At 38.6% G+C, this 16045-nt stretch overlaps 1 long non-coding RNA gene across 1 annotated transcript; it reads right to left on the bottom strand.

Annotated features, from left to right (window-relative positions):
• Positions 1-895: 895 nt before the first annotated feature.
• Gm46324 lies at positions 896-5925 on the bottom strand. The gene is made up of 3 exons (XR_001780522.1): positions 5892-5925; positions 3731-3790; positions 896-1803 (listed from the first exon to the last, which is right to left on the bottom strand). It is a non-coding gene; the product is annotated as a predicted gene, 46324 (long non-coding RNA).
• Between the last annotated feature and the right edge of the window lie 10120 nt (positions 5926-16045).

The raw sequence follows: 16045 nt of genomic DNA, 5'->3' as shown, positions 1-16045 counted from the left end.
TCATTACAGTCTTAGGCACACAATTATTTTAACTCAACCCTGTGCACCTGAAAACCCAAAATAAAAACAAATTAAGACGATCCAAAAACGAAACTGCAGTTGTTGCTACCAAGTACTAGACACTACAATTTTCACCACCGCTGCTCCTAGATCTCAACCAAGTATCAGTTTCAGAGGCTCCATCTTTTTCCCTTTGCCCATTGCCGCTGCTAAATATAGTTTTTGGAGCCTTTGCCCCCCTGCTACTTCCTCCAGGGAGACTCACGATTGGCTGACTGGGAACTCCAGATCTTTGCCCTAAATTAAGGAAAAGATCATTGAGGATGGTCCCTTGCCTGACCAAGACTGACAGCACAAGAACAGTTGCCTAGGTATATCAATACACATCAGAGCACCTCAGAAGTGGACAGATGGATGATCAATGTTCAGAGACTGCTCATACCTTGTCATTTGTTGGTCATGCCTCTGGAACATTTTACTCTAAATCCTCTCCTATATGAAGATGCATATTGAGGTCAATCTGTTTTTGTTTCCTCTTAGTAAGTTTCAGGAAACCTTTCCTAAGTGCATCATTGAATGTTTTATTGCTGTCCTCTTGGGACACCAGCTATGCAGACTTCTGTATTCCTTTGTATGTTTTCTACGGTATCATCCTCCTATTAACTTTTTAAACTCATTTAAAATTTCCAATTCATTTATCTTTAGCCTACCATTCTTATTTCTATTTTCTCAGAAGTGTTTTTTTCTCTTTCTTTCCTTCTTCTGTCTGATTTAGTTTTATCTCTTCATATTTGTATGTGAACTCTAACTCTCTCTCTCTCTCTCTCTCTCTCTCTCTCTCTCTCTCTCTCTCTCTCTCTCTCTCTCTCTCTCCATAATATTTGGGAAAGGGGTTCTCACTGAACCTGATGCTCACCAATTGTCTGGTCTAGTTGGCAACTGAGCTCCAGGAATCCACACTCCTCTCAACCTTCATTGACATGATGATCACCTTTGCACACTACCATGCCTAATTTTGTGTGTATATGCTGGGGATCTGAGCACAAGCCCTCATACTCATGTTTTGATACAGTTTTATTACTTTGTGTTGCTATATGCATTATGGATGATAGTACAAATACTCTCTCTCTCTCTCTCTCTCTCTCTCTCTCTCTCTCTCTCTCTCTTGTCTTTACTAGAACAGCTTTTCTGCCCAATATATTATAAATGGATTCTGTTGAGAATGGACTGGTAAAAAGGGAGCTGAGAATAGAAGAGTTTCAGTAGCAAGCAGGGAGCTTGAAAACATATGTAGAAACTTTCTCAGTTGTTTGCTATAAAAAGACAAATACTGTCCATAAGAATAGAGAAGTGTTCTGCTTCCAGTGGATTAATGTGAAACTTCATGACACAGATATGAGAGAGGGGTATGTGTGTGTGTGTGTGTACAAGCAGGCACGCAAGAGAGAGTTACAAGGTAATATAATCTTATTTTCACCATCTGGTCACAATAGGCATCTGGTTTTTCATAGAGGACATTCCGTTGTCAGTCACCCCAGTTGCCTGGCATTGCAGAGTCAAGTCAGATTCTGAGTGGTTCGTGCAGCAAGTTTACACATGTTTCTTGTCCCGTAGGAAACAAAACACAGCGGTTCACATCTCACTCTGGCTTGAGATCTCTAAAGACAGGTGTCGTTCTTAGTGTCCTTGTTTACTCATCCTTCCCACTTCATTTTGTTTGGAGGTTCCTCTTTATATATTGTGGTTTAGAACTCAACACAAATCATGTCTCTTTCTGTTTTACTTTTTCTTTGAGAACTTTAGCTGAGAGAGAGAGAGAGAGAGAGAGAGAGAGAGATTTAATTTTACATCTAATGCCCAGAATGATCCAAGAGCCCTTCTGAGTGGTGATGGATGATCTGTGTCTGTGAAGAACTGAGGATCATCATGGTAGTTAGGCCTTGTACAAAGGGCAATGCCAACTGTCCACCTGACTCAAGACTCCTCTCACTGCCAAATGAAGGTAAATGTTTCAGAGATGGGCTATTTGAACTGAGCCCCTCATCCATATCATCATTATTCATTAAGCTTTTATTTGAAAAAGTTTTAACTTAATTTCAAATTATGAAGTCATGATCATTTTAAAATTTTAATGGGCTTGAGTTACATTTGAAGGCCAAGTCACAAAGTAATTTTGACCAACTTTCTGGTGTATTGCATTTCTCTTTTGGCATATTTGCTGTGTTGGTAGAGTTTGATTGGTTACATTAGAGTGGTTATGGTCATCATACTTCCAAGTTTTGGAGGATATGTATATTTCCTACATACAGTTTCTGCATGCTCCGAATAAGGACTAATTTAGAAGCTAAGAGGGACATGATGATTTATAAACTCAGGACCTACCAAAATGCAAGTCTCAGATGATGCTAGTTCAGCTAAACACATAACTAAAATGCAAAATTCCAAATCATTCCTCCATAGGAATGTCACATATTATAAACCATAACATTCCATGGGAGGCCCTCTCTACCTTTAATAAATATTAGCTTTTTATTGACATTATGTTTGTCATCATGATCATCATCATCAGTACTAAACTTCTATGAAAGAGAAGTAGGACCATTCCTTCTGTTGTTACATGGATCCCTTGGTTATTCCAAGGACCACATATGTGGGCTCTTCATGAAGGAGAATCTATAAGGAAATTCAGAGGAAGACATAAAGTGTACTTGAAGGAAGAAATGGGGCTAGTTTGGTCAGCTTATGACAAAATATGCTTTGGTCTTGCGTCTAAACAGTGACCTTTGAGTTTTATCTCATCCTCTCTAATTAGCTCAGTTCAACTTGGTGTGTTTTCTTGAGTGGAGCATTTGGCATCAGTCTGGTCTGGGTATAACAATTTTGAAAGGATGAGAGACATGGATGGAAATAACCCCTCTAAAGTTACAATGACCTTCTCCATAATGTATTGTACTGTGGTGGTAATGATAGATACACTTGCTTCTGTATTTGAAGTTAAAAGAAAATGCAACTGTGTTTTCTTTTCACAGTCCACAAACTGCTGTTTTGTAATAACAGAGGGGAGAGTTTGCTATAGTTGCCCGGACAGTGGTTCTAAACTGGAAATAACATCCAACCACTAACTGCTGTTTAATTTTTTTTGTTTTTACTTTATTTCATGCATAATTATGTTTGCACAGAAAGGGAGCAAGAAACTGAAAAAAATGTCACTTGAAATAGCAAACAAGATAGAATGCCATCATCTCTGCTTGGGGTTTTACTTTGGTGAACATGTTGATTTAAGGGAATGAATAGTTCTTAGTCCTTAGAGTGACTTCATGTAAATGAAATAGATTATGTGGGAGCATAAGAGGGAAAATGGTACTATTTGTGCAAATGTGAGTCCCAGGCTCATAACTCTTTACCTAGAATAGAAAAAAAATAATTATATGTTTCAAATAACTAGCAGTGAGAAAGATACCAGTATTTTCAACACACACACACACACACACACACACACACACACACACACACACACACACACACACACACACAAATGACAAGCATTGGGGAAAATGGAGTGACAAAAGCCTCATTTAATTATTACCCATTTTACGTGTGTTCTGAAATGTCTCACTGTATCATGCAAAGAGATAAGTCACTATGGATATCAAATTCTTTTAAAAACTAAGAAAAAAATTCAGAACAATGAAAAAAAATGTATGAAAAGTCCTTCTAAAAGAAAACTCACCCAAAGAGGGAGGCTGGCTGCTGAGCGACTCAGAGGCAGGCAAGCGGCTTGGTGGGAATTCTGCAAGAGCAAAGCCAGCAGAAGCCAATCTTTACATGTAACCGAATCTCAGACAGACTTCTTGTGTTTCTGAGGGATGCTCCTGTTTTTTCTCAGGGGTTTCTATTTTAGGCGTTGGCAAAGGGAGACGTCAGCGGATGTTGGCAAGAGCTATGCCTCTCTCCAGCTGCAGCAATGGAAATCGTCACGTTACCATGATCATCTTTTTCCTTTGCTGCTGGGATTTTACTCGTCTTCCCTGTTCAGGCATTCTTGGTCATCAGGAACTGGAGAGATTCTTGGACTCTGGGAGTTTAAAGCCTTCTTTGCAGAAGGGTCTAAATTCAAACAATAAAACCCTCAGTATTGGGTTAGATGCTTAGATTTTCCTTTTCCTTAAAAGAGTTTTCTCATTGCAGTGGCACGATGGTAGGCCAGGAGGTAATCAAACAGATTTGCTGCTTTGGCACAGTTGCCAGATATTAGTCATACCCCCACCTCAGCTTTCTCCTTGGAGAAGACAGAAAGGCAAAATTCTTGGGTTCCTGATAGGCTTCCTAGTTTGCATTTTACCCACTGTGTGCTTCATCTGACACACCAGTCATAAATGAACAGTCATCACTTCCTTGGGGAGGTTGAGAAGATGAAATTGAATAACTGAGTTTAGCACTTTCAAATTTTTCCCACCAAGCTTCTTCTGGAGGTAAACATTTTTCAATCCAAGATTTCCAGTCTAAGAGTTACCTTTGAAAAACAACTTCCCTGGGAAAATTTTACATTTAATGTTTGACTGCTCTCCTTCTGACACTTCTGATATTAGTATTTTATTATATATAATACAAAGCATCAAAAATGCTTTGATGTATCTAATAACACACACACACACACACACACACACCCGTATAAAATCACAATTGTTATATGTTAGTATACCTGGTTATGTGCTAGCAATAATACTATGTGCAATTCCCTACAAACATGCAAGGTGGACAAAGGGGAAATTCTGAGTAGATTACATTTCTTGGGAAAACAAAACAAAACAAAACAAAACAGTTTTTGTACTTGGCCCTGAAATTGAATATTGACACCATGTATAATAAAGCATAAATGGGAAAAAGAACATGGATTGCCAGTCAATATATTTTCCTTTGGGCTTATTATATGACTTACAGTGGCTTTCCTTTTCCTTTTTAGCCTTGGGAACACAGATTTATTACGGGAAAGTGAGAAAAGACTTCTAAGGCTGGGACGGATTCCAAGAGACAGTCGTCCACAATGGCTTTTCGAGATGAATGACTCCATGAACTGTTGCTCTATCAGAATTTTGATACAGAAGGAAACCATGTGAAAGGTCAGATCCTTAATAGCCACTCTGAAGTGTTTCTTTCCATTGCAGCTGCTTGTTTTCAGGTTAGGTTCTCGAGGCAAGAACATTTCTCCACATCAGGCTGTGTGATTAGGTGGGATATAAGTGGGCAGATTCTCCAAATCTGCCCATCCAAAGAAGCTTAGTCCCTCACTGATGCTACGATATGGTGAGGCAGCTCTGAAAGTCCTACTAAAGGGACCCAAATTGATCTTGCATATCCTAGAAGTATCTAGAAATGTGAGGAAATAGCTAATGAGACAGCTCTTTTCTGAAACATGCAGAAAGGGGCCATGCATTCCACGGTGATGTGCTCCAAAAAATGTTAACAAAGAGATGGTTTTTACTATTAAACCATCAACTGATTTTGGCCTGCAAAGTGCCAGCTGGCTTACATTACTTGTAATGTGCTTTGGTGTGTCTCTGATGATAAATATGAAGGGTTCTTTAAGATATACAGAAATATTAAGCAACTGAACATGCTTTTCCATCCCTTTGAAAATTTAAGAGTCAAAAGAAACATGGAGGCCTTTTAAAAATAGGAAAAATTCATGTATAGCTAAGCCAGATTTGCTCAGCCAAGGGGGTGAAAATCCAATTTGATTCCCAAACATGCAGATTCCAGACTTCTATCAAATAAAAACCAATATACTTTTTTTTTTTAATACTCTGGCCTCAGTCTTCAGTCCAGGCCCCAAGCAGTGTCTCAATCACATTATTTATTATGTCTCCTACCAATGTTGAAAATATTCTTACCTGGCATGCACCAAACACATCTCATCAGCAATGCTTCACAGACTGTTTCTGACAAACAAACAAGCAAGCAAGCAAAATTATTTCCTTTGAAAGCCAAGGCCTGAGCGTGCTCTACTGATAGGAAAGTAGTGTTGATTTTGGAATCAAAAAAAAATGTTTAACGTAGTCATGTGGTGAGAACTCTATGGTTATCAATGGATATAATAATCTAGAAAAATGGGCTTTCTCTCTTGGAAGAATGAGATGAGGTGAGATATATATTACTCCAGCAGCCAGAAGTATATTTCAGAATGAGGCCAGCTCTCAAGAGCAGTCTAGGCAGACTGTCTGAAGTGAAACAGTGTGTCTGGCAAAATACGAAAGCGAGGAAGTTTCTCAACTCATTTTTAAGAATGCTTGGGAGTTTGAATGGCTCAAGAAGACCATTTTAAGATATGGCTCCTGGCTACAATTTCCAGAACTGCTAAACATGGTGTAGAGTTTGGATTAGTCTCTAATGAGCAACAAAGGTCATTTTCCAATATTTATTTTACAAAAGAGAGAGGCATTTTAATTTCCATAATGCTTTTTGCTTAAATGCTCATTTTTTAAAATGGGAATGTTAGGACCTATTTCCAAATTGGAATTCTAGGATATGGGCGGCTCTGAATAAAGGTAACACGCAAAGTTATAAACCAAAGAAAATACTATGTCTAATAAGTCAGGCACATCACAGGAACACATCACATCTAGAATTAGCCCATAAGAACAGAAAAGTTGAAAGTAATAGGTTTAGGATAGGGTCTTGAATGACTGACAGATGAAATAAGACTAAGCTTGATAACTGAAGGTTCAGGTATCTAGGTGAAGTATGAAGAAGAGTGCCAGCTACAGACCCTCAGAATCTTTCCCCACCTCTTCAGCTGCCCATTGAGGAATCAGATATAACACAAATAACTTAAATATTTTAAGCATTTTCACAAATATGTTTCCTTCTGAAGCATGGTCCTGCTCATGAACTTCTCTGAAGTTTTGTTTCTCCTTGATCTATAACACATACGGTGAAGCTCAGAAATTTAATCTAATTTGCCCAAAATCCCATAACTAATGCTACCTTAAAGGCTAGAACAAATACCTGCTGCTAATGGAGTGTTCTGAACATGATCAATTATTCTGGACAATGAAACAATAAAGAGGATGTTTATAAGAGGATAAAGATTTTGCACCGCTCAGAACCTGCTAAATTGAAAATTCTTTAGGAGACTGAGTGTGGTGGTACATACCTTTAGTACCAGCACGAAGCAGACTCAGGCAGATCTTTGTGAGTTCAAGGACAGCCTGGTCTACAAATCAAGTTCAGGACAGCTGAGGCTGCACAGAGAAACCCTATCTCAAAAAACCAAAAGATAAATGAACCAACATAGATAAATAAATAAAATACCCTAAGATAGATAGTAAAATCTGTATTTAAAATACAAGATAGACAAATTGGGATACTTTTCATGGAGCATGGAAGTCTTCTGGTTAAAACTTCTTTATTCCACAAAAGCAGGGAGTATAGGGAGACAGGACTATTGATACTGATTCCACACCTAATTAGAGCTAATCTGAGGCTATAAAAATTTTGAACTTCCGCTTTAATGAACAATAAAAGGAGCCAATTTTCTCTAGTGCTTTGTTGCTTGTTCATTTTCTTTCATTCATTTTTTTCCATTTCTACCCATTACATGCTTTTAACAAGCAAAAAAGAAGTTGAAAATGATATATAATAATAAGTAATGTTTTGTCACAGATGTTGCCAACAGAGTATGTGAACATAACTTGATATTTGACTTCACACTTAGAGTATCACCTGAATAGCAAACCTTCCTAAATTAGATTTTTAGCAATTTCAAAATAGTTTCTTAAGAGAAATTTGAAGAAATTGAGCATTTTAATTTTTTACTTCTTCAGTAAATATGGTAATAGAAAGTGAGGCACATGTGTAAAAGTCTAGAAATTATCTGTGTGCTACCCAAGATGTGTTTATCTTATCTAAGATTCTGTTCCCTCATCTGTTAAGTGGGACCATTATATCTGTTTCTTATTATCTTGATTACCTTATGAGTGTGTCTCAGAATGAATAAGAACCATGGAAAAATCAGAGCAAAGTCTGTGTCTCATCACCTCCTTAGAAGCATTTTCCATGAATTTGTGTGTGTGTGTGTGTGTGTGTGTGTGTGTGTGTGTGTGTGTATGTGAAGTATTTTCACTTCCTAGTTATCTTCTCCCTGTTGGTATATCCAAAGATCATCTCCAGATCACTTCCGACATTAAATTCTGCACTTTTGTTGCTCTAAGAGTATTTCCTCTCTAGTAACCTAAAATGAGGGACTAAATTTATCACTGTAACTTTGGTAGGAACATCATTATCCTGAGAAATTTGTTAAATGATCTCCATAAAATTTGTTTGCATTCAGTGAATCCTATTTTTGCTATTTTTATTAGACATTTTCTTTATTTACATTTCAAATGTTATCCCTTTTCCTAGTTTCCCCTCCAAAAATCCCCTATTCCCTCCCCCTGCTCCCCAACTTACCCACTCCCATTCCTGGTCCTGGCATTCCCATATACTGGGGTATAGAACCTTCACAGGACCTAGGGCCTCTCCTTCCATTGATGACCAACCAGGTCATCCTTTGCTACGTATACAGCTATAGCCACAAGTTCCACCATGAGTTTTCCTTGATTGGTGGTTTAGTTCCAAGGAGCTCTTGGGGTACTGGTTAGTTCATATTGATGTTTTACCTATGGGGCTTCAAAACCCTTCAGCGCTTTGCATACTTTCTCTAGATCTTTCATTGGGGACCTAGTGCTCCATGCAATGGATGATTGGTGAGCATCTACTTCTGTATTTGCCAGGCACTGGCAGAGCCCTTCAGGAGACAGCTATATCAGGCTCCTGTCAGCAAACTCTTGTTGGCATCTGCCATAGTATTTGGTTTTGGTGGTTGTTTATAGGATGGATTCCCAATTAGGGCAGTCTCTGGATGGTCATTCCTTCAGTCTCTGCTCTAAACTTTGTCTCTGTAACTCCTTCCATGGGTATTTTGTTCCCCATTCTAAGAAAGATTCTGAGCTTCTGGGCTAATATCCACTTATCAGTGAGCACATATGATGTGTGTTCTTTTGTGATTGGGTTACCTCACTTAGGATGATATCCTCCAGATCCATCCATTTGCCTAAGAATTTCATAAATTCATTGTTTTTAATAGCTGAGTAGTACTCCATTGTGTAAATGAACCATTACTCTGTTGAGGGACATCTGGATTCTTTCCAGCTTCTCGCTATTATAAATAAGGCTGCTATCAACATAGTGGAGTATGTGTCCTTATTACATGTTGGAGCATCTTCTGGGTATATGACCATGAGTGGCATTGCTGGATCTTCTGGAAGAACTATGTCCAATTTTCTGAGAAACTGCCAAACTGATATCCAGAGTGGTTGTACCAGCTTGCAGTCCCATCAGCAATGGAGGAGTGTTCCTCTTTCTCGACATCCTCACCAGCATCTGCTGTCACCTGAGTTTTTAATCTTAGACATTCTGACTGGTGTGAGGTGGAATCTTAGGGTTGTTTTGATAGGTATTTCCCTGATGACTAAGGATGTTGAACATTTCTTTAGGTGCTACTCAGCCATTTGAGTTTCCTCAGTTGAGAAATCTTTGTTTAGCTCTGTACCCCATTTTTAATAGGGTTGTTTGGTTTTCTGGAGTCCAACTTCTTGAGTTCTTTATATATATTGGATCTTATCCCCCTATTGGATTTAGGATTGGTAAAGATCTTTTCTCAATCTGTTGGTTGCCTTTTGGTCTTATTGACAGTGTCTTTTAAAAAAATTCTTTAACAGAAGAATCATGCTGTTGGTACAATGACACAACAGTAAATGAAAAAAATCTGAGAATGGGAAAAAACATATATACACCAATTTTAGGTGGATTCTGGGTTCATTATCATGTTTTGGTTTTGTTCTATTATCTATCACAGTATCTTACACTTCCATGATAATGTGCAGTCGTATTTTTGCTTGAATTGTGTTAATTAAGCTGGTGCAGTAAGAAGGATGTGAATCTGACACTCAATTGCATTAACCGTTTCCTTCATTTATAGTTTTCTTTGCCTACTAATGCTTTCCCACTAACTTTTCTACCAAGTGCCAGCTGCTATCCCATACTACCACAACAATAAAACCACCCATAGTGGCTTGTCAAATGCTTCCAGAAGCAGAGGACATGGGAGCCTACATAATATTTTCATCATTGTAATGGCTGTGATTTAGGTCTTCAGTAAAAGGTAATTTTACATGAAGAATTATCTGACAAAAAAAAAGGCTCCAACAGTGAGTTAAAACAGAGGAGCAAACAGTTTACAAATATTCCTCTCTACTTGTTTCTGCAGGTATGTAAGCCACACCTACAGTCATACTCTGTGCACTGTAGGAACATATACAATGGAACATAAGTCATCCTACCTTTCCTAGACTGTTGACTTATCCTCAATCTTCTCGTGTCTCCCATGTGCGGTAGTATGATTTCGTGGTATACCCTTCTATCCATTGAACAGGAAAGTGCTTACATTTTAGAATGAAATGACTAATATTCATGAGGAATGGATCCAAATTCAAAGTAAATGCACATTTTTGCATCTGTCCAAATCTATCCATAAATTATCTCAGGCTATCAATAAAAGAAGAAGAACTTTGCTATCTATAAATCCCTATTTGTTTTCCCAAATTGCAACCTTGGCAGTGGGTGTGACAGAAAAATGTTGAGTATTCCTAGGAGCCTAACCTGCCAAGAAAGATAAGGTCACTTTGAAGTACAGGGACGAGACTACACAGATTTTTTTTCCCTCAAATGGGCCTCAAGCCTTTCTTAGAGAGAAGCAGGATGCATCAGCTTGTCTGCTTCACATTCAGAGAGGGAACCAGGAGGTGAACCCTGATGCCTCCAGGAAAGGGAAAAATAAAGTTAGTAAACTACTCTAGTCAGCAGTGATGTTAACGATAATGCAGAGAAGAGCAATAGTAGACATTAGAATACATAATCAACATGTTCATAGCAATGAATTGTTTGCACCATGCTAGGATGCCTGGTGGCATTACTCTGCTCACTCTTGCCAAATTCTTATGATGAAGTGGGTGGAACTTTGTGAAGTTCCAGAGGTCATGCAACAAGTGTCAGGGCTGAGGTTTTTAGCTCTCCTCTGTGTCTACATTCACCTTTTCTATGCTACATATGTTGCCTCCTTATCTCAGTCTACCTATCTCTGGTAAGAGCTTCCTTGGAGAGTAGCCTGTAAGAACTTCTCCTGCCCGAAGAAGCTCCTCCATTAGCATAGACCCACATGCACACATGGCTGTGTCCAGAAGCCAGGAGTAAGGAATACCTCAGAAGAGATTTGGTTTAACTACAAAATAAGTTGCCTCTGCCAAGTGTTTTGGCAAGATGTCTTCAATGCCCTGACTTCCCTGAGGTTCCTGTCTGTCACTGCACCTGCATATGTTACTTGGTGTGTGTGTTGGGAGTTCTCAATATGAGGTCAGATGAAAAGACTCATGCGGTTTTTCTCCTCGTAAATACTGTTTGAGCTTCCTATGCAATGATTTGTAGAGGTGGCTCTATTCTTTGGTCATCTACTGTGCACCAGCACTGGGCTAATTGAAACACATAATATTCCCACGGATTCTCTTTAAATGTTAAGTTTTATTTTGTTTGCATTGGCCAAATGAAGAAAATTACACCTAAACAATTAATCATTTTACCTTCTGTAAAGTCCTTTTAAACTGATAATTTTCAGTGAGGAAAGATTTTTAAATCCCCTTCTGCCAAAGGATTTTAGCAATGGTTAGAGACACTTTGTGTTGTCCAATCTGGATGAACATAATAGTTTCTACTGGATCTATTGGAGAAACACTTAAGATTGTTATTTAAAATCCCCAATTCATGGGACAGTCTTCCAGGCACAAATATAACTGGTGCTAAAGGAGGGGCACTCTGAATTAAACAGAGAGGGCTATTCCTGGATGTTGTGATGTGACCTCTGGATAATGACAAAGATGTTTTTACATTTTCAGCTTCAAGTCAGAGCTTCTGGATGCTTTGCTGTAAAAGTCAACTCTTCAATGTCACAGAGCAGGGTAGAAGCTGGGGTCCTCAGACCCTGTCAGGCAGGGATCTAGAATGGTCTTGTCCTTAAGCCTTGAGACTACTTTGAACTCCCACATTTTGCATCGAAGATAAATCAGAAAGCACCCATAGCCCGGATAACCTTGGCAAGATATGACTTAAGTTCAAGGAACCTTTCTCTAAAGGGAATTTTGGCTTGAGGGATACCACAGAGTCAACTCCCTTATACTGTTACTGGTTCACTGATAAAGAAGAATGGAAACTAAGCATTTCTTTTCTAGATCATAGAACATATTTAGTAGGGCTAGAACAGGACTCAGGAATTCAATGGAAAGGTTATCTGTGCCTACCTACCATCATGTTGAAAGTTTTTCAGCAAGAGGTGGTAGACACATTTACTTTGAGAGTTTCTGGGATAAACCTCAAGATGGTAGTATAAAAACTAGTGCAGGACTCTTTAGGGAGATTATTTATTGAAAAGATAATATTCTAGATCTGTGTCTGCATTTGTTTCAAGTATTGAATAAAGGTTGGATAATGCAAATATTCTTGTAAATGGGTATTCAGAGGGAAAGGGATATTAAAATCAGTTAAAGACAGACACAACAAATAAAATACAGGACTCAGGAAAGAATGTCTGTAAATATGGTCTGGTGAAAAGGGTCCTAGGATAGAAGAGGGATCACAGGCTAAGAGAAAAATTGTAGGATGGGCAATAGTGTGAGATGGAGAGAGAGCAGCAGGCAAGAGCTTACATTCAGTTTAAGGTCCATGTCATGTTGCTCAGTGATACAAAGTTCAATTCAAGTCTCAAACAGTAGGGAAGGTTCAGAAAGGCCAGTATAACATGGCCACAAATATTCAGAAAAAAGATAATTTTCTTGACTGTAGGTGTGGCAAGAATGTGTAGACCAAGGGCTGGATTTGATTTGAGTTTAATGGACTTGTAATGGATGTGCTATGACTGTGGAGGGTTCCTTCCAGCTCCCCATGCCAGGCAATGAGATGGAGGCCATTTCCAAGTGTGGAACATTAACCTTCCTCATCTTTAAAGTGTGAATACAATTCCCATCCTTCTTCCTTTATAGAGCCTTTTTGAGGAACAAGTGATATAAGACATGCAAAGAGATTGTGTCTAGACTATGAAGTGTGGTAGCTTGTCTGTTAAGATGATTCTTCATAACTCTATTTACAACATTGCAATGTACTCATCAGCATGTGCTAAAATACATCAACCCCAGCTCTTCCTTGCTGTCCCTTGGTTCCTCACAGCTTCCCAATTTCATGCCTTAAGAGTTTAGAGCACATCCCAAAACGACAAGGGGAAAGGTGTGGTTTTATGTTCACCAACATGAATTTGGCTTTTAAATCTTGAAGTCTATTCAGAGTGCCATGAGAAAAACTGAACCAGCCCAGCTTGGTTGCTGAAAAGCTTGGGGAATTGGGACTAGACAATGGAAACTTTCTCCTGAATTGTTCTACTGAGTTGCCAAAGAATGGCTGGGTCTCACTAGTCTCAAAATTATCCAAATAGCTTAAGGCCATCAAAACTGAAGGGAAGAGTCCATCGGCTTGTTGCTACAGCATGACTCCACAACTATGTTCTTTTTAAAAAATCATTTTGTAGTTTTAGAGAGTTGAATGAAGGTTAAATAACCTCAGCCTGCGTTATAAAGAATTTTGGAGGATTCAACCTCAGCCATGCTTCTTAGCAATGGTGTAAACTGCAGGATTACCTAAGAACATTTTCACTTTCCCCAGATTTATTTGATGGTAGAGTTGTGAGAGAAAATGAGATTTTAAGTATGAGTATATAAATTTACATTGTAAGTTACAAGATGCTGAGAAAATTAGATAAATATATTTATTGTTCCTAACTTTACATAAAAATGAACAAAAACAATACATGGGTTTGTATATGTGCTCATACACACACATATGTACATATACATGTGTATTCAGGCATGTGTGTATTTGTATTCCTTTCTTGAGAAAAGTGGAGTGGGGGTGGGAATTTGTGAGTCAAAATGCCACTGCATGTTTAAAGTCACAGTCTTCCAGTGGAGTGTTCATATCAAAATGGGATATCTGGATCATATCCTCCCAGGCTTCAAAAATATCCTGAAGAGGAGACAGAAAGAATGAATAAGATGGAGAGTGGAAAGGCATGTCCCAAAATATGATGTCTTATGGACATGGCATAGTTACTGCTATCACCAACATATGGTGATTCTGATTATTTGCACATAAGGCACACAAGACTGTGTTCTTCAATACTTAATTATTTTGGTGGAGTGGCTGTTAGGTTCCAACCTCCCCTGTGGACCTCTTGCCACTTAATGGTTCCTGGATAAGGAGAAGCCAATTTTTACCAGTGGTATAGCCACTGATATGTCACTCTGTGTTCCAGTAGGTAACCTCCCACACATGCTCATTCAAACAACTATAATTTAATTCAGTGACTCACAGTAAAGGAAAACTTTAAATCAGGATCCAGAGAGATAACTCAGCCATTAAGACCTCATAGTGCTCTTGCAGAGGACCCGAGTTTTGTTCATAACACCCACATCAGCATCTCACAACCACCTATAACTGAAGCTCAAAAAGATTTGATGTCCTCTTCTGGCCTCTGTAGGTCCCAGCATTGGTGTGCACATAGCTACACATAGAACACATGTAAAATATAGGGAGGATTTTTGGAAAATAAAACAGGGTTTCATTAGAAGGAAGGACATGAAAAAGTGTAACAGTGTCATGGAAAGCATTAAAATACTTTACTTACATGTACAAAACTATCAAAGAATTAAAAGCAGGCAAACCTTTAAATTTTTAAATTAAAACCCATAGCAACATGTATTGTAGAGGAACATGTATTTAAACATCTGAGTATGTATCTTAGAAGCTCAGAACTGGGCATAACCCAAGGACTCTCTCTTTGTCACAAAGGACAACTGAAAAAAGCCTCTAAGCTACTTCTTATCTCCACCCTGATTTGTACTGATAACATAAAAAGGAGGAAAGGGTAGGAGGATGCAGCTAAAAACCTCTACTGTGGTCCATTATTCTTCTACCCACCTCTGTTTTCTCTGGAGTCTTTCTATTCACTACCTAACGTGATGGCTTCTTTGAAGGGACAAGTGAGGTCAGGAACCTAGATCACTACGGGTGGTGACTAGTCGGGGCTCAAGGGGATGGGCTAGACCCAAAGCAAAAGGAGCATTTCATGATTACCACATTCTCTGCATAGAAGAGGAACCATTGCAGACTCCAGTTACATAAGTATAATTGGGTTTGTTTAAAAATAAGTCTTCAGTATTTAAGGCCCTTACTTTGAACTATCCAGAGTCACTCAGTTTAATTTTATGTCATTTCTAAAATGAAGCAAGCTAGTGCCGTTACTTTTCAGCCAAACAAAGAAGCTGGTGATCATTAAAACGATGGCTATGGATTATTCTATTTTGTGGGAAAGAGAACTTCCTGAAACATTAGCTAGTCACCCTACACCCTTCCTCTTACACAGGAAGGAAGAAGTCCAGAGAAAGTGGGGGGTGGAGGGGTAGTGGCATTTTCTGTTTGTCAAAACATCTTGAACAATCTTTTTCAAACATTTTGGGCTTGCTAAAATCCAGACTGCATCATGCCAAAGGAGTTTTGCTTAATTTCTAAACCCCCGAGTATTTAAAGGGAAATTTAATAGGTATTTTTCTGAATCATTTTATTTAACTCATCAGTGTGCTGTTTCATAAGAGCCATTTGATGCCAAAGAAGGCCTTTTGTGCCAACCTAGTTATTTTACTCTCGAAACATGTGAGGAGCCAAGAACAAAAAACAGAGCAGCAGAGACCTGAGGCACTACACTGGCACAAATCAAGACCTAGAAAAAGATTTACATTCTGTGGTCAAGCACCCTTCATTCTCTAAAGGGGAAGGGTCTTGTTTTCATCAACCAGAATAAAAATAGAATATTAATTTCTCCATATTTTCCAAAGAATTATTTTTTCTATGTTAG

Source organism: Mus musculus, chromosome 12, assembly GCF_000001635.26.
Source record: "Mus musculus strain C57BL/6J chromosome 12, GRCm38.p6 C57BL/6J".
Classification (NCBI taxonomy): domain Eukaryota; kingdom Metazoa; phylum Chordata; class Mammalia; order Rodentia; family Muridae; genus Mus; species Mus musculus.
Note: the sequence above shows the minus strand (reverse complement) of the source record. Positions and strands in the feature narration are given on the sequence as shown.